Below are 26,402 nucleotides of genomic sequence, written 5' to 3' on the forward strand. Positions count from 1 at the left end.
ACACTTTTCACTTTAGGGAATTAAACTTGTGCATTCAGGAAGAGGAAGAGGATGAAAGGATACTGTTTTGTGGCCACAACCTTTACTCCCTGTAACAAACTTCTGTTGCCTTTAAATAGACCTTGCTTTGTGACACCTAGACCCTTACTCTGGAACCTGTACAAATTAATAGCACAGCGGTGACACTGTGGGTTCCCTATAAAAATGTTTTACTTCTTCTTGCTTTTAAAAGCAATACTACTAGGGTGACCAGATGTCCCGATTTTATAGGGACAGCCCCGATTTTTGAGTCTTTTTCTTATATAGGGTCCTATTACCCCCCATCCCCCATCTCGATTTTTGACATTTGCTGTCTGGTCCCCCTAAATACTACATGGGGAAAAAAGCTGGCATGACCATTTTATTTCTCTTGAACAAATCCAGTACCTTGCTATGTTACAGTAAGAGCCTGTATTTAAGGGTCTGTATTAATAACCAATAGGGACTTTGTGATTATAGCTGTGTGGAAAAGGCAAATTTCTGCCTCAGATGAATTTGTAGCACTTCCTAGGATCAAGACCCTTAAAGGAATGTGCAGAATGTATGTGGCTCCCTCCTGCACTGGAACTATTTGTGCTGTGGTTACTTCTTGCAAAACAGCTAGAACCCTGAACTCGCCCTGGCAGGTGAAATAAACAAACAACAGAAATGCCGTTTCAGTTCATTTAATTGCAATTTAAAGGCTAGTGTGTGTTTTTGTTAGTGATTCAAGGTCTTAGATAGATAGATAGATAGATAGATAGATAGATAGATAGATAGATAGATAGATAGATAGATAGATAGATTCTGAAAGCATTTAAGTTTACTTTAGATACATGCTCGTTCTCACATTTTGTGTGGTGAAAAGTCCATTATTAAGCAGCTGAAAAAGACAGGATCCAATTCCTAATAAAATGAAACTTTTCTCTTTCATCTGCAGCATTTATTCTCACCACACAAAATCTGGCAATGTTTGCATGTAATTATCTCCAGTATTAATAGAAATAATAGAGGTAAATCCCCAGACCAGGAAGCAAATCCAAAATTATTAACCTGCACTTTCTGTTGTACCCATGCAACTAGAGAAAATTCCATGATTTCAGATTTTGTTATTCTTCTGATTTGGAATGGAAACATAATTATAATTTCCTGATTAATTAAATTTTCAAAAAAGAAAATTAATTTCTGGTCAATCAAAATATTTTGTTTAAATAAAATGAAAGTGTTTCATTCCGGTTTTGACTTTTTAAAAATTTTCTATTCTATTGCCATTTATAATAGAATATAAAATATTGAAATGAAAAATCATTTTGAAATTAAAAATCAAGATGTTCTGTTCTAATAAGGTTGAAACAGAATGTTTTGCCGTTATTCAAATGCTTCATTTCATTTTTTTCTATATGAAATGTTGATGAAATTAATGCATTCCCAAGGAAAGTCTCAGTTTTGATAAAACAGCATTTTCAGCCAGCATACCAATTAGTTGGAAAAATATCAACCAGCTACTTGTATAAACTTAATATTGCATAGTCGTTAAGACTAAATTTTGCTTTAAATCTCTTGTACTTGTAGATCCTGGGCCTGCTCCTGCACCTATTAAACTCAGTGACAAAGATGAACATTTTTAAATAAATAGGAGCAGGATCTGGTCCCCTACATTCATGTGGGGCCTGAGTCTCCATTGCTGTGAAATTTGTGTAGTTGTTTACACCAGAGCTGACTGGGTGTAAAATGTGCCCATTCCAATCTGGCAGCATTTTACACCCACTTTGCACCCACTGTGTACTGAGGTAAATGACCCCACGTGGCGCAAAACAATGGTGAATCAGGGCTGACACACATAAATGAGTATGAATTGAAAATAAACATGGAACTTAAGGCTTAGCTCAAGCTCCATACTAGCAACTGTGTGTAACATAAGGTTAGCTTTTGGCATGCTAGAAGCTTCTTTGTTGCTCCATGAATAAAGACTGAAGACATGTAAAGAAAGGTTACACGATGAATGCTTAGGCTCTGATCCTGCACTGAGCCCTAAATGGGAGGACCCCTGTGCCCACAAGAGCCTTACTTAAGTCAGAGGCTCTGCGTGTTCTGTTCTGTTTTATTCTATAAAGGTTGTTGTGCCACGCTCATCACCATAGTATTTGAGTGCCTTCCGGTCATGCATTAAGTGGCGTTACTAACTTCTGTGGACATGACGACACACCCAAGCAGAGCTCATTGCAGGTTCAGGGTCTAAGTTAAAGCTGAAAAGTGAATACAAGAACAACATATTACCACACTCACTGTTCCCAGTGTTAGAGTTTTTTTAAAGCTGTATTTCAGACCCAATTCCTTATGCCAGAGTATTTAGCAGTTAACTGGTAACACAGCTGGAAAACTGAAAGCCTTTCTCAAACGCCATTTCTAACCCCAGGAAATAGTTTTAAAACTATCTAAATCCAATTTAGATTAATTCTGATTAAATTATTTGATTTATTTATGAAAATCCATTGTAAAATCATTAATCTATTTTAAACTAATAAATACAGATGATGTTTTCTTACCTTCGCTGTGAAGATTGTCTTTTAAAAGTCTTGGATAAATTCTCAGATATTCTCACATGAACAAAAAATCTACTATCAGTGGCACCTGGATGCACATAACTCCTCATACACACACACATACACTGAATGTCTCTCAAAAGTGTTGATTTCTCTTTCCCATTTTGCTGGACGATCTTAAAGAAACTATTTCAGTGTAGTTTCTGTTCACTGCTTTTAATGGCTGTGCTTTGCAGTGACAATGTAGTTGTGATAAGATAAGGTTAGATTCCAAAATCAATGTGCATATTCCTTTATTAATCATTAACAAGCACTGCGTAAATGCCTGTGAGGTGGATCCAGGAAAAAACTGCACATAAATCTGACCTGAGAAGTTAGGTTGGTGATGATACTTACTGCCATAACTAAGGCTTGCTCAGAAACATTGCCTAGGGTTGATCTGTCAGATCATTCCAGTGTGAGCACTAGCACTTACTGTGATTATTAGTAACTCCAGAAAAAACAACGAGGAGTCCTTGTGGCACCTTAGAAACTAACAAATTTATTTGGGCATAAGCTTTCATGGGCTAGAACCCACTTCATCAGATGCATGGAGTGGAAAATAAAGGAGCAGGTATAAATACATGAAAAGATGTGATTTGCCTTACCAGGTATGAGGATAGTCTAATGAGACAATTCAATTGACAGCAGGACACCAAGGGAGGAAAAATAATTTTTGTAGTGGTAATGAGAGTGGCCCATTTCAAACAGTTGATAAGAAGGTGTGAGTAACAGTAGGGGGAAATTAGTATTGGGAAAATTAGGTTTAGGTTTTGTAATGACCCAGTCCCAGTCTTTATTCAGGCCTAATTTGATGGTGTCCAGTTTGCAAATTAATTCCAGTTCTGCAGTTTCACGTTGGAGTCTGTTTTTGAAGTTTTTTTGTTGAAGAATTGCGACTTTTAGGTCTGTTATTGAGTGGCCAGGGAGATTGAAGTGTTCTCCTACTGGTTTTTGAATGTAATAATTCCTGATGTCAGATTTGTGTCCATTTATTCTTTTGCGTAGAGACTGTATACAGTTTCACCAATGTACATGGCAGAGGGGCATTGCTGGTACATGATGGCATATATAACTCCAGAGTTACCCTCATGGATTTGTTGAGGTTTATTGCATTTACATCAGAGTAAAGTAGAGCAGAAATTAGCCTTTACTGAGAAGTGTATTTTTCAAAAAAGATAGTCAGAAAATTTCTGTTTTAAAATGTTTTTGATAAAAAATACAGTTTCTGCAAAATCAAAGTTTTCCATGGGAAAAATTTCAATTTTCCTGATTTTTTTTTTCATTTTTCATTGGGAAAACCTAAACAAAATCTAAACAATAGGTCAGGGTGACCTAAATCAAGATATTTCTCACAAACTTTAAGGCCAGAAGGGACCATCATGCTCATTTAGTCTGACCTCCTGCACATTGCAGGCCACAGAACCTCACCCACCCACTCCTGTAACAGAAAATCCATCATTTACACCAGTTTAAACCTGCAAGTGACTCATGCCCCATGCTGCAGGGGAAAGTGAAAACCCCCAGGATCTCTGCCAATCTGACCTGGGGGCAAATTTCTTCCTGACCACTAATCTGGCGATCAGTTGGACTCTGAGCATGTGGGCAAGACCCACTAGCCAGACACCTGGGAAAGAATTCTCTGTAATAACTCAGAGCCCTTCCCATCTAGTGTCCCATCACCAGCCATTGGGGATATTTGCTGCTAGCAGTTGCAGATCGACTACATGGCATTGTAGGCAGTCTTATCATACCATCCCCTCCACAAATTTATCGAGCTCAGTCTTGAAGCCAGTTAGGTTTTTTGTCCCCACTGCTCCCCTTTCAGTTTGTTAAATCAAAACATTTCTGGTCAATTTGACATTAATCTGTTTTCTGAGCTATCATGCTGCCTATAGGAGTTGTCGTTTGGGTGCATCATGCTCCCATTCACTGCTATGGGCTGGGCTCACTGGCTTTTCCTACATTTCCTATGATCACCATGATGTCCTAGCTAGTTGAATCAATGCAGTGCATCACGGGAGTCACATAATCACAGTGCTGCGCCAGAGACATAATCCAGGGGGAGACGCTGTCCATAAGAAATATGAGACACCTGAACTGCAGCTCCCATAAGGCAGGCCAGCAGCTCAGATAAACACAGATTAATGTCAAATTTACCTGAAATGACCCTGAAACATTTTGATTCGGGAATGTTAAAACATTGCATTTCAATATTTCCACATCAAAGTTTTTTGGAACTTCTATGAGAAAAAAAATCAATATTTCAATATTTGATGAAATATTTGTTTGAAGTATCATCATTTCACCTGGTACACAAATGCATATTTTGACTCGCTCTCATTTTTTACTTTTCTTCACTTTTCCAAACATCTTTGTTGCTGTGCCTCTGACATCATAGTAGAAAAGTTGTGTTTTTTTTTAAATGAGTCTTATCCTCTCAGCCAATAAGCCTAATGAACTCCATAAAAGTATCAAATGTGTACATTTATGAACAAGTATGTTTCTAACTGTCTGAAGCCAGATGAGGAGTGCGGAAGTCCTAGAGACCAGCTACCATCCTGGATTGCATCAGTAGAGAAGGACACCTGGACAACAGCTTTAAAATATGTGTTTGGATCTCAAATTAGTTCTCAGGGAGGCTTTCTGAAGGAACATCTCTTTGTGAAATGGCCTGATGGACTTCAGTGGCTACTTTCAAACTTTTAAAAATTTATTTTCAATTTGACATCAATAGCTCTCTTGGTTTGTAACTTCAGCGACATCACCCCTCTCTTTGTATTCCACCACTGCCTCTCCCATCTCTACTGCATTAAACACAACTGCTTGTCTTCAGTCTTTAACCCCTTCGTGGCCTGTCATTGCCTGTATCATATAGAGCTGCCAATGATGGTAGTCTTTATCACCCCTGGGTACAATGTTCCCCTCAGACATCTTTATGCTTTCTCCTATGCCATCCCCTATGGGAGGAGTTTCCCATAAAAATCCACAAAACTACTCTATTATCCTACTTCAAATCCCTCCTTAAAACTCCCCTCTGTGACTGCTGCTTAGGACACTACCTGTGACCACTGCACGCTTACCCTGTGCTCCCTCATCTGTGTGTTGTACCAATTTGTTGTCTATTATCAGACACTTAGACTGTGAGTTCTTTGGGACAGGGACCATCTTTTAATTACAGTTGTGTTCAGTGCCTACTACAATGGGGCACCAATCCTAACAGCAGTCTTCTAGGCACTGTTGCAACACAAACAAATGAATATTAATAACAAATGTCACTCCCATTCATGCATCAAACAGTGTCATTGCATTGTGTCGGCAGCAAGCTATTATTGCAGTCAAAACTTATTTTCCATTCACATTACCACTTAATAACAATAGCACGAGAATGTGTCACTCCTCTATTCTCAGTGAGGCCCCAGTCCTGCAAAGATTTATGTACTTGCCTAACTTTTTACACTGTTCGTAGTATCATTGAAAGAAATGGGACTACCCACAGGGCATAAAGTTACTCCCCTGTTTAAATCATTGCAGGAATGGGGCCCAAGCCTCCGGTCAGGTGAGTTTCCATTCCTACAAACACAAGCAGTTCTCAAGAGAGAAGGGAGGCATAGAGACAGGTTTGAGTGCCTGGAGATTTCCCTGGCATGCACTGCACACTGAAATGGAAGCTCTAGAGGCATTTTTAAACTTTAAAAGCACAGGATAGCAGGACTGAGCGGTGGTATTTCTGTGTCCCTCAGCCTCAGAAAAGAACAGGCCAGCTAGCCACCCATCTGCTAAGGATATTAGCTGAAGGAGACATCCCAGGCACCCCTTTGCAGGGGATGATAGGCTGTTAGGCATCTCTCCTACTCCCCACACTGATAGCATCTCAGGTGAGAAGGGGGAAGATAAAGGTAAGGTTTAGGGGCTATGCTGGGACCTTCTCAAGCTCCCTCTAGAAGGGATGGTCCTTAACTTTCTCAAATGTCAGTAAGATTCTAGGCAAATTCCTTTTGAAGAATATTTTATTAACTTAATTGATTTATTTGGATGTTGGTTGGAAGGAAATTCCATTCCAAAGGGAGTCTGTCCAAAGCTCTCAGAGCCCTGGACAAACACTTAAAAACACAATGTAGCAGCTGCAAAGCACAAATTAGCCCAAACAGCAGTGCTGCTTCTTTCCACTCTACCATATCTCGAGTAATCACCATGGTGTGATCAGTGCAGCTTCACACCCCTACCATACTGTCCCATGAGACAAATACCCCACCTCAGCCAATGCCAGCTCAAACAGATGAGCTTTGCAGCATGCCAGGGAAGGTCAACAAATTTAGGCTATTTCAGAGATTGGGATGAGGAACAGCATTCCAAAAAAGAAGTGCCAGTATGGAGAGACCTCTGCCAGCAGCCCTCTTCTTTTGTGACACACACATTATTTTTACAATAGTAGATCATTCATCTCGATTTACCCACCCACTAAACCAGACAATGGATGCAATTTTCAAAAGTACCCAAGTCACTTAGGTTTCTAAGTCCCATTTCCAAAAGTAACTCAGGCTCTTGAGGCCAGATTCTTAGAGGTGTTTAGATAGGTGCTAGAACTAGGGATGCTGCCACTCCCCCAGGCTTGAAGTGATTTCCATGATATACAGGGTTTACAGTTTGGTTCAATGGCTCTCAGCACCCCCACTGTCCAAATTGTTCCAGCATACCTGGATGTTTAGCTGCCTAAAGATGCAGATAGGCACCTGGTAGAACTTTCAAAATGGCTTTGTGTCCAACTCTCACTGAAACTACTGCAAGTTAGGTGTTCAGATTATGTGAAAATTCCACTGGTTACCTACTTGCACCTTTAGGTGCATAAATATCTTTAAAAATCTGATCCACAGAAGCGTAAATACCATTGACTTGCAATGATACCTACACCTCCAAGGCCCAGACCCTCAGAAGATATGTAGGCACCTCACTCCCATTCATTTCCATGGGAATTACATGCCGAAATACCTGTGAAGGGTGGGGCTCCAGTATCTAAGTCACTTTTGAAAATGGAACTTAGTCTCCTAACTCACTGTCTACACTTTGATCTGGAGGCGTAAATTTCAGTTTGAGGAGCCATACCCTTGCTAGCTCTGATGGAATGAGAGTGCAACAGAAGGGGCTAGCCGCCCCGAGTATGAGCCCTTTTAACATGCTCGATCAGAGTGAGTGCAGGTATGTCTCCTCGAGCTGGATATGTCAGCTCCAGGGTAGACATACTTTTAGGTGCTTTTGAAAATTGTACCCAGTTTCCCCATGAATGAGGCGAATTTGCATGAGTGACACAAAGCTGAAGCTAAATTTTTTTAATAAGGAAAGTGTATTTTTCCCCACTCTGCTTCCTCTCAGAAATGGCTGATCATTTTTAGTTCACGTATTACAAAAAAATCTCCTTCAGGTTGGAAGCAAATTACTCCCTTCCCTCACCCTGCTGATCTTAGCTACTCTCCACAGAGCGACTAAGCAGGAGAGTAGCCTAACATGTCCAAACCCATAGTCCCTGTAGAGTACTGGTTCTCAGACTGTGGGTCGAGATCTCAAACTGTGGGTCGCAACGCCTTTTTAATGGGGTCCCCAGGGCTGGTGTTAGACTTGCTGGGGCTCAGCGTGGCAGGGAGCAGGTTACAGGCCTCCCAGCTGGGCTGAAGCCCTTGGGCTTTGGCCTCCCCGCCTACCACTGTGGGTCGCAGGCTTTGGCTTTGGTCCCCCTTACCCCCCCGACTCAGGGTGGGGGGCTCAGGTGGGCTTTGGCTTCAGTCCCTTCTCCTGGGGTCATGTAGTAATTTTGTTGTCAGAAGGGGGTCGTGGTGCAATGAAGTTTGAACAGGGCTGGCCTTACCATGAGGCGAACTGAGGCAGCCACCTCAGGTGCCAGACTGTGGGCGAGGCAGTGCCACTAGGACCCAGATGTAGAAAATTGTTTCTGCTGCTGGGGCATATGTATTCTCTCCGCTCTAGATGCACAGAGATGGTGGAGCGCTGTGCTGGAGGAAGGAGGGCACAAGAGACATATCAGGCAGGCAGGAGAAAAGGTGAGAGGGAATAACAGAAAGCAGCAGGAGCTGCCGGGAGAGAGAGGAGGAGGAGCCTCTTACATACCTCTCTAGCATCCCCAGGAGCCTGGACTGATTAACACCAGCTTCTCAGGGAGCTTCCTGTTTCCTGCGGCTTCCCAGAACCCACTTGAGGAGAACAGGCAGTCAACTGACGTAGTAGTAGGAGCCAATTAGGCCCTTAAGATGCTGATATCTTCCCTCACTCAGGCCCTGCTACCAGCCTGCTTATTTGTCCCCTTCAACTGAGTGTTGAGAGCCACTATAGCTGGCACAGAACAACAGTCATGAGTGAAAGAAGAAAACGCCCCTCTGGGGCAGCATTCAGAAAAAGAAAGAAAGCAAAGGAAGGAGCTCTCCTGAGATACATAGACACAAATGTTCACGATGAGCCTTCTGGCCCCAGTGAGGATGTGAGTGGTGAGGAGATGCCTGATCTTCCAGTTAGTCAGAGTGCAGGTGACTTGGCAGCTACTGCAGCATCCATATCTCCATCTCAAATGGATGTAACCATGCACAATCCTGAAGAAAAGTGTAGATCAGAGAAGAGTGTTGTAGAGGCGCAAGAAACAGCTACTGCTGAGTTTAGTTCCTTAAGTCTAGATGATCCAGGACTGTGTACCCACTTGAGCAGTAGCCTGAGGGACCTCCTTGTACTGCATGGGCCACAGCAAGTGAAAAACTTCATGTTCCCCAAAGACAACGAAAATAGAAGTTTCCATCCAACAAATTACTGGTGTGAAATCCCCAATGGTGACAAAGTGGAGAGGCCATGGCTTATGTACTCAAAAACCCAGAGTGCTGCACATTGTTTTTGTTGCACACTCTTCCAGTCTAATGTTCCAGCCACATTGGATTCTACAGGAATAAAGGACTGTAGAAATCTGGCATGCCATGAGAAGGCAGCAAATCACCAGAGAGCATTCCATAGGTGGAAAGAGTCTGAGATGAGACTAAGGTTAAAGGCTACCATAGATGCTCAGCATCAAGAGAAGACTGCATTGGAGTCTCTTTACTGGCAAAATGTTCTGAAAAGGCTCATTGTGAGAATGCTTGCTACCCAAAACCTAGCACTGCGTGGCACTTCAGATCAGCTGTATGTGCCAAACTATGGAAACTTCCTTAAAATTGTGGAGCTGATGGCTGAGTTTGATGCTGTGCTCTAGGAGCTATTAAAAAGAGTCACCACCCAAGAAATGTACACACACCACTACCTTGGAAAAGCAATTCAAAATGAGATCATACAGTTACTAGCAACAAAAGTCAAACAGAAGATTGTGGCAGATCTGAAGGCAGCAAGATATTATTCAGTTATTCTGGACTGCACACCTGACATCAGCCATATGGAACAAATGACTTTAATGGTGCGTTTTGTAACAACAACAGAACCTAGTGAAAATGCCCCTGCAATGGTGACTGTCAGAGAGCATTTTCTAGAATTTATTAACATTGATGATACTTCAGGAGCTGGTATGACAAATGTGCTTCTTAAAAAGCTGGAAGATACAGGAATTGCGATAGCTGACATGAGAGGTCAGGGCTACGATAATGGAGCCAACATGAGAGGAAAGAACAAAGGAGTGCAGACACGGATCCGAGAGTTAAACCCTCAAGCTTTTTTTGTCCCACGCAGTTCTCATTCATTGAACTTGGTGGTCAGTGACGCAGCATCAGCTTCTAGTGAGGCTGCTGAATTTTTTAATGTAATTCAAAGCATCTATGTATTTTTCTCTGCATCAACTCTTTGATGGCAAATTTTGAAGCAACATCTGTGAACATCCTCTCTGACACTGAAACCACTGAGTGCCACACGATGGGAAAGTCGAGTGGAGGCGATAAAGCCTATCAAACACCAAATTGGGAAGATAGATGATGCCTTAGTTGCCATTATGGAGGATAATGCTATGACAGGAGCTGTTCGTGGGAGAACAGTGGCAGAGGGAAATGGAATCACCAGAAACATACATAACTTCAAATTTCTGTGTGGCTTAGTGTTGTGACATGACATACTGTTTGAAATAAATGTTGTAAGCAAGAGACTCCAAGGTGTTGACCTTGATATATCTGGAGCAATGGAACAACTGGACAAAGCAAAGTCATACATACAGTCTTACCGGTCAGATGAAGGATTTCAAAACGTTCTGAAAAGTGCACAGAAGTTGGCAGAGGAACATTACACTGAAGCTATTTTCCCACCAATTCAAGAATACAAGAGTCATCAAAGAAGAAGACATTTTGATTACGAGGCACGGGATAATCCCATAGAGACCCCAAACAACAGTTCACAGTTGAATTCTTTAACCAGGTGCTAGATTGTGCAATACAGTCAGCTGAACATTTCATGCAGCTCAAGGAACACAGCAGTATATTTGGGATGTTGTATGATATTCCCAAACTCTTCCCTATACCTGAAGAAGGCCTACACCAGCAATGCAGGGCACTAGAGACAGTATAGACACATGATGACATGCGTGATATTGATGCAAGTGATTTAGGTGATGAACTGAAAGCCCTTTCAAGATACATTTCAGCAGGATCAACTCCAAAGGCTGTTCAGGAATATATGTGCACAAGTAAGATGACCATCCTCTTTCCAAATGCTTTTGTTGATCTGCGCATACTTCTAACACTTCCTGTAACAGTTGCAAGTGGAGAACGCAGCTTTTCCAAGCTGAAGTTAATAAAAACACATCTATGCTCCACAAGGACACAGGAGAGCCTGGTCGGCCTTGCAACCATCTCAATAGAGCGTGAGCTGGCCCAGACTGTGGACCTTCAGCAGGAAGCAGTTCAAATCTTTGCAACCAAGAAGGCACGGAAAGCACCACTTTGATTATTCAAACAGATAAAAATGCCAGTGTTTACTATAAAAAGAAAAGGAGTACTTGTGACACCTTAGAGACTAACAAATTTATTTGAGCATAAGCTTTCGTGAGCTACAGCTCACTTTGTCTGCAACTCTGAAACCCGTCATTATGCAAGGCACAGTGTTTACTATGCAGACAAGAAAAGTTATATTTGCTGTTCAGGCGTTTGAAAGTTAAGTGTTACTTAAAATTTTTGAACAAGGCATTTAAAGTTGTTAGTTCTCCTTTATTGGGGTAGGTAGCAGAGCAGTACCGTGAGAGGAGTAGAACAGGAAGAAGGCAGAATTGAGACCGTCAAAGTTTTGGCCCAAGCAAGAGGGCATAGGGGTGTCATTTGAGCTCCCCACCTCAGGTGCCAAAATGTTGTGGGCCAGCCCTGAGTTTGAGAACCTCTGCTGTAGACTCATAAGGGCCTAAGTGGCCTTTCTAATGCTCCTGTGCGGGCATCTAGTCTGAGTCACAAATTAGAAAAGAGAAACATTTGTTTAAATTTTATCCCTAAAAAGAACCCCTAATTTACAAGTATCAGTATTATAATAATTAAGGTCCTAACACTGCAAACACTTAATGCCAAATATAGTAATGCATTTGCTACCATAATTAGTCCCACTTTTTTTGCAATAGGCTTGGTGTTAAGGGTTTGCTAGATCAGGCCCTGAATGTCAAATTTTTCATACCTCTTACAGGCCTGTACTGTTTAAAAATCTTAAAATTGTATTCTGCTATTGGTATGCAAGTGTATTAATGCTAACAGGAGTTACTAATGTTGATAGCAGCATAGTCTCATAATTGCTTTTCCTGTGGCTGCTGTTTGAAGTGTAGTCCTGCTCTTCTTATCCACTAGAGCAGGGGTGGGCAAACTACGGCCTGCGGGCCAAATCCGGCCCATGGGACTGTCCTGCCCGGCCCCTGAGCTCCTGGATGGGGAGGCTAGCCCCTGGCCCCTCCCCCACTGTCCCACCTCCCCCACAGTCATGCTGCTGCACGGGCAGCACAGCTTGTGCCCGCCCGCCTCCCAGGCTTTCCAATAAGCCTGTCCTGACGCTCTGAGCAGCATGGTAAGGGGGGAGTTGGACAAGGGGCAGGAGGTCCTGGGGGGCAGTCAGGAGACAGGGGCGGTTGGATGGGGCGGAGGGTGGGGGGGGCGGTTAGGAGACAGGGAGCGGGGGGGGTGGGGTTGGATACGGGATGGGGGATCCTGGGGGGGCAGTTAGGGACCGAGGTTCTGGGGGGCAGTCAGGGGACAGGGAGCAGGGGGGGTTGGATAGGCATGGGAGTCCCGGGGGCCCTGTGAGGGGGCAGGGGTGTGGATAGGGGTCAGGACAGTCAGGAGACAGGGAGCAGGGGGAGTTGGATAGGGTGTGGGGTCCTGGGGGGGCAGTTAGGGGTGTGGTGTCCCCGGAGTGGGCAGTCGGGGACAAGGAGCAGAGGGGGGTTGGATGGCTCAGAGGTTCTGAGCGGGGCAGTCACCACCCTTCCACATCCCAACCCACTGTCCCATCCTGGAGCCCCATCCTGCACCCTGAACCCCTCATTTCTGGCCCCTCCCTGGAGCCCACACCCCCAGCTGGAGCCCTTCCGCCCTCCCGCACCCCAACCCCCTGAGCCAGCCTGGTGAAAATGAGCAAGTGAGTGAGGGTGGAGAGAGCGAGCAACAGAGGGAGGGATGGAGGGGGGGGGGCTTCGGAGAAGGGGTGGGGCATGGGTGGGGCCTTGGTTGAGGGGCAGGGCAGGGGCAAGGCAAGGGTGTTTGGTTTCATGTGAGTAGAAAGTTAGCAACCCTAGGCTCCAGCCACATGGCCCTGGCCTCCAGTTGTAGGGCTTCAGCCTCCAGCCCCGGTTCCAGCTGTGTGGAAGCAGGCGCTGGCTCCTGGCTCCAGTCCCGGGCCTGGTCGCGCAGTGGCAGATGCTGGCCAAAGGCGCCGACCCCCAGCCCCAGCCACACAGCAGCGGGCTCCAACCACGGGGCTTTGGGCACCAACTCCTGTGTCTGGCCGCAGGGCAGCAGGTGCTGAAACCCGGCTCTGGCCATGGAGCTTCAGTCGGCCTCTGGCCCCCCAGATCTGTCCATGCGGTGACAGGCGCTATCCTCGGGCTCCAGTTACACTGCTCTAGCCCCTGGTGGTGATCACTGCCTCAGCTACACGGCAGCAGATGCCGACGCACAGCTCTGTTCCTGGGCTCCGGACACATGATGGTGGGAGCTGGCCCCAGGTGCCAACCCCTGGCCTGGGCCACGCAGCAGTGAGCACTGGCTCCAGCCACACAATGGCAAGTGCTGGCTTCTGGATCCAGACATGCAGCCCTGGGCTCCAGCACCCAGCTCCGGGCTCTGGCTGTGCAGCAGCAGGTACTGGCCCCAGACGCTGACTCACAGCTCAGGCTGCGCAGCAGCGGGCTCCAATCCCTGGCTCTGGCCATGTAGTTCCTGTTCCCAGCGCTGGGTTCTGGCTGCGGGCACTGAGCCCTGGCCCTGGCCACATGGCAGCAGGCACCAGTTTACCCACAAAGGTGCCAGCGTAGACATAAGTTTGTAAGCTTGATGAAGATGGAAAATCATTTTGTAAGTAATTGGCTTGTCCTCCTCCAAATTCTCCTCTCAAACCCTCCACTTTTCTTGTGTTTGTAGGATTTTTTCCTCCTTTTTCTAATGTTCCTTTGAACCCTTTCAAAATCACTTTTACAAGCCATGTAATTTTTTCTGTAGGTACCTACACATGCAAGTGAGTGGGGAGCCTCCATTTAGTTCACCACAGGACTCAGTTTAATGAATGTGAAACCTTTTAAAATGCACATTCTAATGCACATTCTCTTTCTGAGAAGAGTTGAATAAAAGCTTTTTTGCCACAAGTGTAATTTTTTTCTAAGCTCCTGGTTTTTATTCTCCAAGCCCTGGTCTACACTAGGACTTTAGGTCAAATTTAGCAGCGTTAAATCAATTTAAACCTGCACCCGTCCACACAATGAAGCCCTTTATTTCGACTTAAAGGGCTCTTAAAATCGATTTCCTTACTCCACCCCTGACAAGTGGATTAGCGCTTAAATCGACGTTGCCGGCTCGAATTTGGGGTACTGTGGACACAATTCGATGGTATTGGCCTCCGGGAGCTATCCCAGAGTGCTCCATTCTGACCGCTCTGGACAGCGCTCTCAACTCAGATGCACTGGCCAGGTAGACAGGAAAAGAACCGCGAACTTTTGAATCTCATTTCCTGTTTGGCCAGCGTGGCAAGCTGCAGGTGACCATGCAGAGCTCATCAGCACAGGTGACCATGATGGAGTCCCAGAATCGCAAAAGAGCTCCAGCATGGACCGAACGGGAGGTACGGGATCTGATCGCTGTTTGGGGAGAGGAATCCGTGCTATCAGAACTCCGTTCCAGTTTTCGAAATGCCAAAACCTTTCTGAAAATCTCCCAGGGCATGAAGGACAGAGGCCATAACAGGGACCCGAAGCAGTGCCGCGTGAAACTGAAGGAGCTGAGGCAAGCCTACCAGAAAACCAGAGAGGCGAACAGCCGCTCTGGGTCAGAGCCCCAAACATGCCGCTTCTATGATGAGCTGCATGCCATTTTAGGGGGTTCAGCCACCACTACCCCAGCCGTGTTGTTTGACTCCTTCAATGGAGATGGAGGCAATACGGAAGTAGGTTTTGGGGACGAAGAAGATGATGATGAGGAGGTTGTAGATAGCTCACAGCAAGCAAGCGGAGAAACCGGTTTTCCCGACAGCCAGGAACTGTTTCTCACCCTAGACCTGGAGCCAGTACCCCCCGAACCCACCCAAGGCTGCCTCCTGGACTCAGCAGGCGGAGAAGGGACCTCTGGTGAGTGTACCTTTTAAAATACTATACATGGTTTAAAAGCAAGCATGTGAAAGGATTACTTTGCCCTGGCATTTGCGGTTCTGCCTTTGCAAAAGGTTTCTGGGGAGGGCAGCCTTATTTCGTCCTTCATGGTAGGACACTTTACCACTCCAGGCCAGCAACACGTACTCGGGAATCACTGTAGAACAAAGCATTGCAGTGTATGTTTGCTGGCATTCAACCAAAATCCGTTCACGCGGTGGGAGGAGGCAAAATGCGACCTTGTAACGAAAGCACATGTGCTATGTATGTAATGTTAACAGCAAGGTTTACCCTGAAAGAGTGTAGCGACTGTTTTATAAAATGTGTCTTTTTAAATACCGCTGTCCCTTTTTTTTTCTCCACCAGCTGCATGTGTTTCAATGATCACAGGATCTTCTCCTTCCCAGAGGCTAGTGAAGCTTAGAAAGAAAAAAAAACGCACTCGCGATGAAATGTTCTCCGAGCTCATGCTGTCCTCCCACACTGACAGAGCACAGACGAATGCGTGGAGGCAAATAATGTCAGAGTGCAGGAAAGCACAAAATGACCGGGAGGAGAGGTGGAGGGCTGAAGAGAGTAAGTGGCGGGCTGAAGACAGGGCTGAAGCTCAAAGGTGGCGGCAGCGTGATGAGAGGAGGCAGGATTCAATGCTGAGGCTGCTGCAGGACCAAACCAGTATGCTCCAGTGTATGGTTGAGCTGCAGCAAAGGCAGCTGGAGCACAGACTGCCACTGCAGCCCCTCTGTAACCAACTGCCCTCCTCCCCAAGTTCCATAGCCTCCACACCCAGACGCCCAAGAACGCGGTCGGGGGGCCTCCGGCCAACCAGCCACTCCACCACAGAGGATTGCCCCAAAAAAAGAAGGCTGTCATTCAATAAATTTTAAAGTTGTAAACTTTTAAAGTGCTGTGCTTAAAGTGCTGTGTGGCATTTTCCTTCCCTCCTCCACCACCCCTCCTGGGATACCTTGGTAGTCATCCCCCTATTTGTGTGATGAATGAATAACAAATGCATGAATGTGAAGCAACAATGACTTTATTGGCTCTGCAAGCAATGATTAAAGGGAGGAGGGGAGGGTGGTTAGCTTACAGGGAAGTAGAGTGAACCAAGGGGCGGGGGGGTTCATCAAGGAGAAACAAACAGAACTTTCACACCGTAGCCTGGCCAGTCATGAAACTGTTTTTCAAAGCTTCTCTGATGCGTACCGCGCCCTCCTGTGCTCTTCTAACCGCCCTGGTGTCTGGCTGCGCGTAACCAGCAGCCAGGCGATTTGCCTCAACCTCCCACCCCGCCATAAACGTCTCCCCCTTACTCTCACAGATATTGTGGAGCACACAGCAAGCAGTAATAACAGTGGGAATATTGGTTTCGCTGAGGTCTAAGCGAGTCAGTAAACTGCGCCAGCGCGCCTTTAAACGTCCAAATGCACATTCTACCACCATTCTGCACTTGCTCAGCCTGTAGTTGAACAGCTCCTGACCACCGTCCAGGCTGCCTGTGTATGGCTTCATGAGCCATGGCATTAAGGGGTAGGCTGGGTCCCCAAGGATACATATAGGCATTTCAACATCCCCAACAGTTATTTTCTGGTCTGGGAATAAAGTCCCTTCCTGCAGCTTTTGAAACAGACCAGAGTTCCTGAAGATGCGAGCATCATGCACCTTTCCCGGCCATCCCACGTTGATGTTGGTGAAACGTCCCTTGTGATCCACCAGAGCTTGCAGCACTATCGAAAAGTACCCCTTGCGGTTTATGTACTCGGCGGCTTGGTGCTCCGGTGCCAAGATAGGGATATGGGTTCCGTCTATAGCCCCACCACAGTTAGGGAATCCCATTGCAGCAAAGCCATCCACTATGACCTGCACATTTCCCAGGGTCACTACCCTTGATATCAGCAGATCTTTGATTGCGTGGGCTACTTGCATCACAGCAGCCCCCACAGTAGATTTGCCCACTCCAAATTGATTCCCAACTGACCGGTAGCTGTCTGGCGTTGCAAGCTTCCACAGGGCTATCGCCACTCGCTTCTCAACTGTGAGGGCTGCTCTCATCTTGGTATTCATGCGCCTCAGGGCAGGGGAAAGCAAGTCACAAAGTTCCATGAAAGTGCCCTTACGCATGCGAAAGTTTCGTAGCCACTGGGAATCGTCCCAGACCTGCAACACTATGCGGTCCCACCAGTCTGTGCTTGTTTCCCGAGCCCAGAATCGGCGTTCCACAGCATGAACCTGCCCCATTAGCACCATGATGCATGCATTGTCAGGGCCCATGCTTTCAGAGAAATCTGTGTCCATGTCCTGATCACTCACGGGACCGCGCTGACGTCGCCTCCTCGCCCGGTATCGCGTTGCCATGTTCTGGTGCTGCATATACTGCTGAATAATGCGTGTGGTGGTTAATGTGCTCCTAATTGCCAAAGTGAGCTGAGCGGGCTCCATGCTTGCCGTGGTATGGCGTCCGCACAGAAAAAAGGCGCGGAACGATTGTCTGCCGTTGCTCTGACGGAGGGAGGGGCGACTGACGACACGGCTTACAGGGTTGGCTTCAGGGAGCTAAAATCAACAAAGGGGGTGCCTGTACATCAAGGAGTATTTCAGGCAGGACTGCACGGAGGGTTCCAATAAGAAATGGTGCACCTAAGTTATCGTTGTTATTGGAACAAGGAGGTTAGCCTGGCCTCTGATTGATACATGGCTAGATTTACCTCGCTGCACCTTCTCTGTGAGTGACTGCAGTGTGACCTAGAGGAATGAGTCCCCTAGACAGGGGAGGAGGCAAATGAGTACAAAACAAATCTGGTCTATTTCTTGTTTTGACCCACTCCATCTATCTTTTACATCTTTGGCTGGCAGCAGACGGTGCAGAAGGACTGCATGCCATCCACATCTCATGGCTGCTCGGCAGAAGATGGTACAGTACGACTGCTAGCCATCCCCATCTCTTGCCTGCCTGGCAGAAGATGGTGCAATACGACTGCTAGCAATCCTCATCTCTTGCCTGCCTGGCAGAAGATGGTACAGTACGACTGCTAGCAGTCCGTATCGCCTGCCCGCTCACCATAAGACGGTTCAATAGGACTGACTGCAGGACTAAAGAGAATGACCTGGTCAAGTCACTCCAAATTTAGTCCCTGCGACCATGTCTGCCCAGGCGCTCCCAGCCGACGCGGCCAGGAGCACCTCGGACACGACGAGGACGACTACCAATCGTATTGCACCGTCTGCTGCCAGAAGGCAATGGGTTGCTGCTACTGTGCAGCAAAGCCGTACCGCGTCTGCCAGCACCCAGGAGACATAGGGTGACGGTTACCTGAGCGGGCTCCATGCTTGCTGTGGTATGGCGTCTGCACAGGTAACTCAGGAAAAAAGGCGCGAAATGATTGTCTGCCCTTGCTTTCACGGAGGGAGGGAGGGAACGGGGGCCTGACGACACGTACCCAGAACCACCCGCGACAATGTTTTAGCCCCATCAGAGTGCTCCATTGTGACTGCTCTGGACAGCACTCTCAGATGCCCGATTGTTTGCCATTGCTCTGACGCTGGGAGGGGCGCTTACAGGGTTGGCTTCAGGGAGCTAAAATCAACAAAGAGGGTGGCTTTACATCAAGGAGTATTTCAGGCAGGACTTCACGGAGGGTTCCAATAAGAAATGGTGCACCTAAGTTATTGTCCTTATTGGAGCAAGAAGGTTAGCCTGGCCTCTGATTGATACATGGCTAGATTTACCTCGCTGCACCTTCTCTGTAAGTGACTGCAGTGTGATCTAGAAGAATGAGTCCCCTAGACAGGGGAGGGGGGGAAGCAAATGAGTACAAAACAAATCTGGTCTATTTCTTGTTTTGATCCACTCCATCTATCTTTTACATCTTTGGCTGGCAGCAGACGGTGCAGAAGGACTGCGTGCCATCCACATCTCATGGCTGCTCGGCAGAAGATGGTACAGTACGACTGCAAGCAGTCTGTATCGCCTGCCCGCTCACCATAAGACGGTTCAATAGGACTGACTGCAGGACTAAAGAGAATGACCTGGTCAAGTCACTCCAAATTTAGTCCCTGTGCCCATGTCTGCCCAGGCGCTCCTGATCGACCTCACAGAGGCGACCAGGAGCACCTCAGACATGACGATGATGGCTACCAGTCGTACTGTACCGTCTGCTGCCACAAGGCAAGGGGTTGCTGCTACTGTGTAGCAATGCCGTACCGCGTCTGCCAGCACCCAGGAGACATAGGGTGACGGTTACCTGAGTGGGCTCCATGCTTGCCATGGTATGGCGTCTGCACAGGTAACTCAGGAAAAAAGGCACAAAACCATTGTCTGCCCTTGCTTTCACGGGGGGAGGGAGGGAACGGGGGGCTGACGATATGTACCCAGAACCACCCGCGACAATGTTTTAGCCCCATCAGGCATTGGGATCTCAACCCAGAATTCCAATGGGCAGCGGAGACTGCGGGAATTGTGGGATAGCTACCCACAGTGCAACGCTCCGGAAGTCGACGCTTGCCTCGGTACTGTGGAAGCGCTCCGCCGAGTTAATGCACTTAATGCACTTAGAGCATTTTCTGTGGGGACACACACACTCGAATTTATAAAACCGATTTCTAAAAAACCGACTTCTATAAATTCGACCTTATTCCGTAGTGTAGACATACCCCAAGAGAGATGGGTAAATTGTCATGATAGAAACTGAAAAGCATGTAGACTCCCTCGTTTGTAAAACACTTCTAATGAGAGAGGGAGCATAGCAGGGGAAGTAGGCACTTACTACTCTTTAATATTGTACATTACTTTAATTAGCTCAGGGAGAGAAGAACCAGTCTGAGAAGTCATGCACTGAAATGTCAGGGACACTACACGTCTCCATCAAATTAAGAAAACGTTATTAGCAAATGCGTAGTTGAAATTGCATTGAGATTTGCTGTAGAAGCAGGATTAAAATCCATCAGTTTCCTAAGTGGAATTTGGTTTGGAAATGTCAACTGCACATGTAAGTGATGGGAGCATTAGAAATGTCTCCAGTGGATAGCTCCACATTTGGAAATGTGCTTGTCTCCAATAGGAAACAGGAGAAAGTAGAGAGCACACTAAAGAGGATGAGCTAAAAGAGACGCAGACCTACCAGTTTTATAGGCTCTGTACCATGATGTCTATGTAGCCCTGCCTGCTGATATGCTGATAGCTGATCAGGGCTCGGCAGACACTGAGCCATGACTTTTCCTCTTCCACTTCTTTCCTTCTCCTGCTCCATTACTCCTACCTCTATCCCTAACTAAAAGTAGTAACACATGTAACAAAGCTACACCCATTCTTCAGCATTCATTTGCTTGTATTTGAATACCCTTATCCCCTACCTTTTGTCTGTTTGCATCTTTTAGCTCTGTAAGTACTCCAGAGTAGAGACTGTCTCTTTTCTGTTTGTACACCACTCAGCACAATGAAGTGTCAGTCCCAAGTAGGCCTTCGGGTGCTATTGTCTCATAAGTACTGGCTAGAAAATTTCAAAATGTCCTACTTTCTGTTGCACAAGAAAGGGCAAAATATTTGGCTATATATTCTACATGGACCCCAGATTTTAAAATAGCTGGTTTCCTGAGTAAGGCAACAGGTATTTGCTGTCGAGAAAACAATCATTTTTTTCATGTCACATTCCAATCAAGAACCTGCATATATGCAAATGGGCTGGAGAAGCACTTCTGGGACAGGGTTAAGTTCACAAATACCAGTATGTGGATAGATAATAACTGTATTCCATGGTTAACAGGAGCAATGGTGGTCTTGTGGTAAAGGAACTGCCCAGGATATTGAGACAGCTGATTTCTGTTGCCAACTGTGCCTGTGTGACTTTGGGCAAGTCACATGAAACCGTATTTTCAGAGTGCTCGCAAATTTTGCATACCTTAATTTTGGGTGCCTGTAAGGCGTTCGCGGCGGTCCCTCCATCCATCTGGGAGGGAGACCATGCCCCTCACAAGTCCTCTGGAAGAGCACAATTCAGGGGGGAATTAGTCCCAGGTTCTCTGCCACTCAGCAGGGTAATCCAGTACTGGGTCTAGGGACCCCGGTCCTCTGACTGGACAGGGCACCAAACAGTTAGGGGGCTCCAGTCTACAATCAAGGTAGAGCAGGAGTGTCCACAAGCCACAGGCCTCTGGCAGGGAGAGGCACCAAGCAGTTAGGCAGCCTTGGCCACTGGTATTCAGGACAGATCAAATAAGGAATCTATTAGCCCAGGCCCTACAGGACGGGCAGCAAAGTTAGGAAGCTCAGGCCTGGACTCAGGACAGTGCAGCAACCAGTCTATTCGCCCAGGCCCTCAAACAGGGCAGGGCAGCAAAGTCAGGACACTCGGGCTTGTACTCAGGTCCGAGCAATAATGAGTCTCTAAGCCCAGGCCTTCAAACAGGGTGAGGCAGCAAGCAGTTGGGGGTCCTGGCTCTGTTCGACCGCCGACAAATGCAGGCTTCTTGGCCTCTGGTGGGGAGGCTGCCACCCTAGGGGTGGGGTGTCAGGGGTAGGAGGATGCAGGCCCACCCGACTCCACTGCATCCCAGCCCAGAGCCCTAACCATGGCAGAGTGGTCTGCCACTGGGTCAGTGGGGAAATCCGGCCGCAACATGCTGGCCAGCTGTCAGTCAGCAACACAGCCAAACTACATTTGGCTCCCCAGGCTACTTCCTACACTCCCGTTCAAGGGGTGTCCCTGGGTTGTCGTCGTCCCTCTTGCTGTGGTAGCCCCAGCAACTCCTCAGGGTCTGCGGTGACTGGCAGCTCTGGCAGTCCCTCCAGTTCTCGGGCGCTGCAGTGGTTGCTGTTGGGTCTGAGCTCCAGCAGCAGGTGAGAGACGTCCTTCTCCAGCGGCTCCTCTCTAACTGAGCTGGAGGGCTGGCCTTTTATACGTCTGGTTCCTGTTCCACCCCTCTGCTTCCAGCCGGGCGGGCCTGGGTGTCCTGGTTCTGCCCACCGGAGCAGGGCTCGCGGCTGTCCCTCCGTCCATCTCCAAGGGAGGCTACGCCCCCTCGCTACAGTGCCCAAATTGACATACATGGGGCTAGATTTCCAAGGGGGACTTAAGCACCCTACTGTCACTTAAAGTGTCCAAGTCCAACATTTAGCGCCACTGGCATTCACAAACTACCTGTCCAGCTGTCACCATAGGCCTCTAGAGCCCTTGGGCACCTAAGTTTCCACTGGTAAAGTTCCCCAGGTACCTAATTATCTGCATCCAGGCATGCACATAGCCACCTAAATCCTGACATCACTAAGCAGCATGGCACCTACTTCACACTTAAGCCCCAGCGAGATTCATAAATCATTCACTAGTCATGCCCGTGCCTATCTCACCTGTGAGATCAATGCAGTAGGCATGCCCAGAGACTGCTGAGCAGCACTCCTGCCAGATCGGGTCCTGCATAAAACACAGCTGAGGAGGAAGTAATGGTGTTGTCCCTCTGCTCAATAGCCAGTGGTTGGAGCACTCATGCAGGAGACCAGGGCTCAGACCCCTACTCTGCCTGATTCAGAGCAATGACTGGAATACAGGTCTCCCACCTGAATACCTTAATCCATGAGCTATAGGATAGGCTAGAGTGAGCTGCTCTCAATCACTTCTGTTGAAGCTGTTCCACTTTATATAAAATACTTAAATAGTCTTTGGAGAAGGGACTGGAACCCAGGTTTCCCAGAAGAGTGTGCTAACTAATAGGCTACAGAATCACTCATATTCTCTCTCTCTCTCTCTCTCTCTCTCTCTCTGGCCCAATGGCTATTTAAGTATTTTATACAAAATAACCTGGCTTAAGCACCTAATTCCCTTTGAGTAGTGGGAGTTTAGGCCATACCCTTCTCTACAACATTTCCTTCTGGCTGGTTTAGGCAGCTACACACTCAGCTGGCTGGCTTCTGTGAATCACTTGTTTAGCTTCATAATTACCCATGCATTATACGGAGAACCTGGATACTTAACTCCAGGTTGTGAATTCCACTAAGTGGCATCCATGCCTGAAAGTTAGGCATTGCACTGCGTGTGTCCTCCTTGTGAATCTAGCCCCTGGTGCCTTATTTTTAAAGGACCCAAAGTTCCTGTTGAAGTCAACTAGAGCTATGAAGTCTGAGCACATGTGAAAGTCAGGCACTAGTGATCTAGATCTACAAAGGTGTTTAGGCTCCATGGAAGTTAGATCCTAAATACCTTTGAGGATCTGGGGCTACATGTGCCAGATTGGGAACCCAAAAACTTCAGAACACAAAATTAGCCCAAATCTTAATTCTTGGTTCAAGTCTTTTTCCCAGTTTTCTCTTGATTGTTATCACAAAGTCATAAATTTATGAAAACTGCAATGGGCCTCCATTTAGGGGCAGAGTACAGCTTTATTCTGGAATCATTAAGGATTCCTACTTTTACACAGGAAGTCATGGAATTAAACCTCATTTTAACAAAAAGCCTTCCAGATCTTAGTGTTTTTATCTAGCCTAAATAAATCTGCATGTCTGGAAGTAGTTGTCTGCTACCTTACTCCCAAGACAACTTTTTAACTGCATTCCACGTCTTCCCTTTGGTCAGTCTTCCGATAGAATTAATTTTGCCAGCTAAATCTCATTACGATTTTTAAAGTGTCATAATTCAGGGGTTATGGACGAGATTAGTTCAGCAGTGAGTCATCCAACTGTAAATAAAGAATAATATCTATCACAGAGTCAAAGAGGAAGCAATTTTGTTGGGTGCAGAAGGCATGTAAATTGAAGAAAGAAAATTTTAGTGCACTTCCTACGCACTGATTTCCCTGAGCAATGTACACTTTAGCTTTAAATTTTAAAAGTTAAATTAGATTAAAAACAAATTCTCAGCACTGTCAAGTTTCCCAGTTGCTAGTCTGGATATCAGCCAGTCTCTTCTAGGGAGATTTTGTAACTATCAGTGTACTGCAGTCTGCTATGACAGTGTAAACATCATGAACCATAACTTGTTTTTCCTAAGGGTTGTGTCCTCGGAACTCGTCTTGGGCTTCCCATTTACTCCCAATTTCTTCGAAGGGCTCAAGTGGAGAGCAGATGTTACAACCACAGGAAAGCTGATGTGATAAGATATGAAGTCATACTCTCTCTAAATGGTCAGTTCTTTTGCAAGGTTGCCAGTTATGAAAGATATAAGTACCTGTACCTTTTGAAAACTGAAGACTCTTATTGGAATTAATTGTGAATGACCCACAGTGCACTGATTGGAGAGCATGTCATCATATGATCAGACAGTGGTACGTTTGTTTATTTCAATATTCAGCAGTTTGCTTTTTGTACAAAGTAAGAATCCCAGGAAGTGAGAGAATTGCTTTTAAAAATTGAAAATCCACTGGCATCACTCCTGATCTAGTGAGCATTTTTAAAACATTGGTGAAAGTGTCTTTAACTTCTTGACAAATGTTGCAGAAGGAGATCCTTCTCAGTTACACCTGTTCTTGGGAAAAATTCATCTGTCACTGATGAGGTGTAGGCATATTGGGGGTGTGAGGAAGGGCCTGGCCAAGGCTTTCCTCTCCCTTGGCTAACCTGAGCCCTTGCAAAGACCAATAGGGATAACTGCAGCAAGAATATACCAATTTAGGGCAGCAATAAACTGTGCCAGGAGCATCACTGGCGCCGACAGTCTCTGATTGGATGAGGCACAAACTCCTTCCCCTCTCCCTACATCAGTGTAGGGATGTTCCTGACCTAGGGTTGCAGAATCTTGCCCTAAAAGTAATTGGCTCTGAATCCAAATACAAATAAGGGGATCTGATGTGGAAGAAGATGCTATTTCACATAATGACTTTGCAGAGCAGAGCTGCACAGAAAGGGCCAAAGTACAATTATGTTGCTTCTCCTCTTCTTAACACAGGAGAAAGCTGCATTACTCATGAGCCAGATGAATGCCTCCTACTAGTGCATGAAGGCTCAGTTCATTCTTTCCATTTTTTTATTCTCTTGCTGAAACTTTATTAACAAACCACATGTAAAAGCTGCAGGTCCCTTATAGGTGAGAGTCAAACATTTACTTACACGGCTTTTCCAGTGATGGCAATTAAATTAAACATGAAGAGAACACTGCTGCTTGGAAGTTTTACAACCCGAAGGTGTAAATCACACCTTCATAACTAATTTATGACATTCCATGCCTTACAGCTCCTCGCTGGTGTTTTGTAAAGATTAGAAAGGATCTGCTTTCTATGTGCTTTTTGGGACAACAGAGTAGGAAGCTGATGTGTGTAGTCTTGGGGTTGTGATCCCTGATCAAAATCACAAATTAAACAGGATCAGGGTAGGTCAGGATGCAGATGCAACGAAGGACGTAGATGACTCATTCACTTGGGTGACACTCTGAGTCAGCATCAAAAGGAGCCTGCTGAAATGATGATACTAAACTGGGAGGAGTGGTAGATACGCTGGAGGGGAGGGATAGGATACAGAAGGACCTAGACAAATTGGAGGATTGGGCCAAAAGAAATCTGATGAGGTTCAATAAGGATAAGTGCAGGGTCCTGCACTTAGGACGGAAGAACCCAATGCACAGCTACAGACTAGGGACCGAATGGCTAGGCAGCAGTTCTGCGGAAAAGGACCTAGGGGTGACAGTGGACGAGAAGCTGGATATGAGTCAGCAGTGTGCCCTTGTTGCCAAGAAGGCCAATGGCATTTTGGGATGTATAAGTAGGGGCATAGCGAGCAGATCGAGGGACGTGATCGTTCCCCTCTATTCGACATTAGTGAGGCCTCATCTGGAGTACTGTGTCCAGTTTTGGGCCCCACACTTCAAGAAGGATGTGGATAAATTGGAGAGAGTCCAGCGAAGGGCAACAAAAATGATTAGGGGTCTGGAACACATGAGTTATGAGGAGAGGCTGAGGGAGCTGGGATTGTTTAGCCTGCAGAAAAGAAGAATGAGGGGGGATTTGATAGCTGCTTTCAACTACCTGAAAGGGGGTTCCAAAGAGGATGGCTCTAGACTGTTCTCAATGGTATCAGATGACAGAACGAGGAGTAATGGTCT

The 26,402-nt window shown here is 46.3% G+C and overlaps 1 protein-coding gene across 4 annotated transcripts in view; it reads right to left on the bottom strand.

The window, feature by feature from the left end:
- The window catches only part of IGSF5 (immunoglobulin superfamily member 5), a 96,300-nt gene that overhangs the window by 45,998 nt on the left and 23,900 nt on the right, over positions 1-26,402 (bottom strand). Inside the window, exon 1 of one of the 4 annotated variants that reach the window (XM_048866372.2) lies at positions 2,565-2,817. The exons of the other annotated variants lie outside the window; for them this stretch is intronic. The gene's annotated coding sequence lies outside the window, so the exon portion shown is untranslated. Of the gene's footprint in view, positions 1-2,564; positions 2,818-26,402 lie in introns of those variants that run through there. 4 annotated transcript variants of the gene reach the window in all.

This window comes from Caretta caretta, chromosome 1 (genome assembly GCF_965140235.1).
Source record: "Caretta caretta isolate rCarCar2 chromosome 1, rCarCar1.hap1, whole genome shotgun sequence".
Classification (NCBI taxonomy): Eukaryota; Metazoa; Chordata; order Testudines; family Cheloniidae; genus Caretta; species Caretta caretta.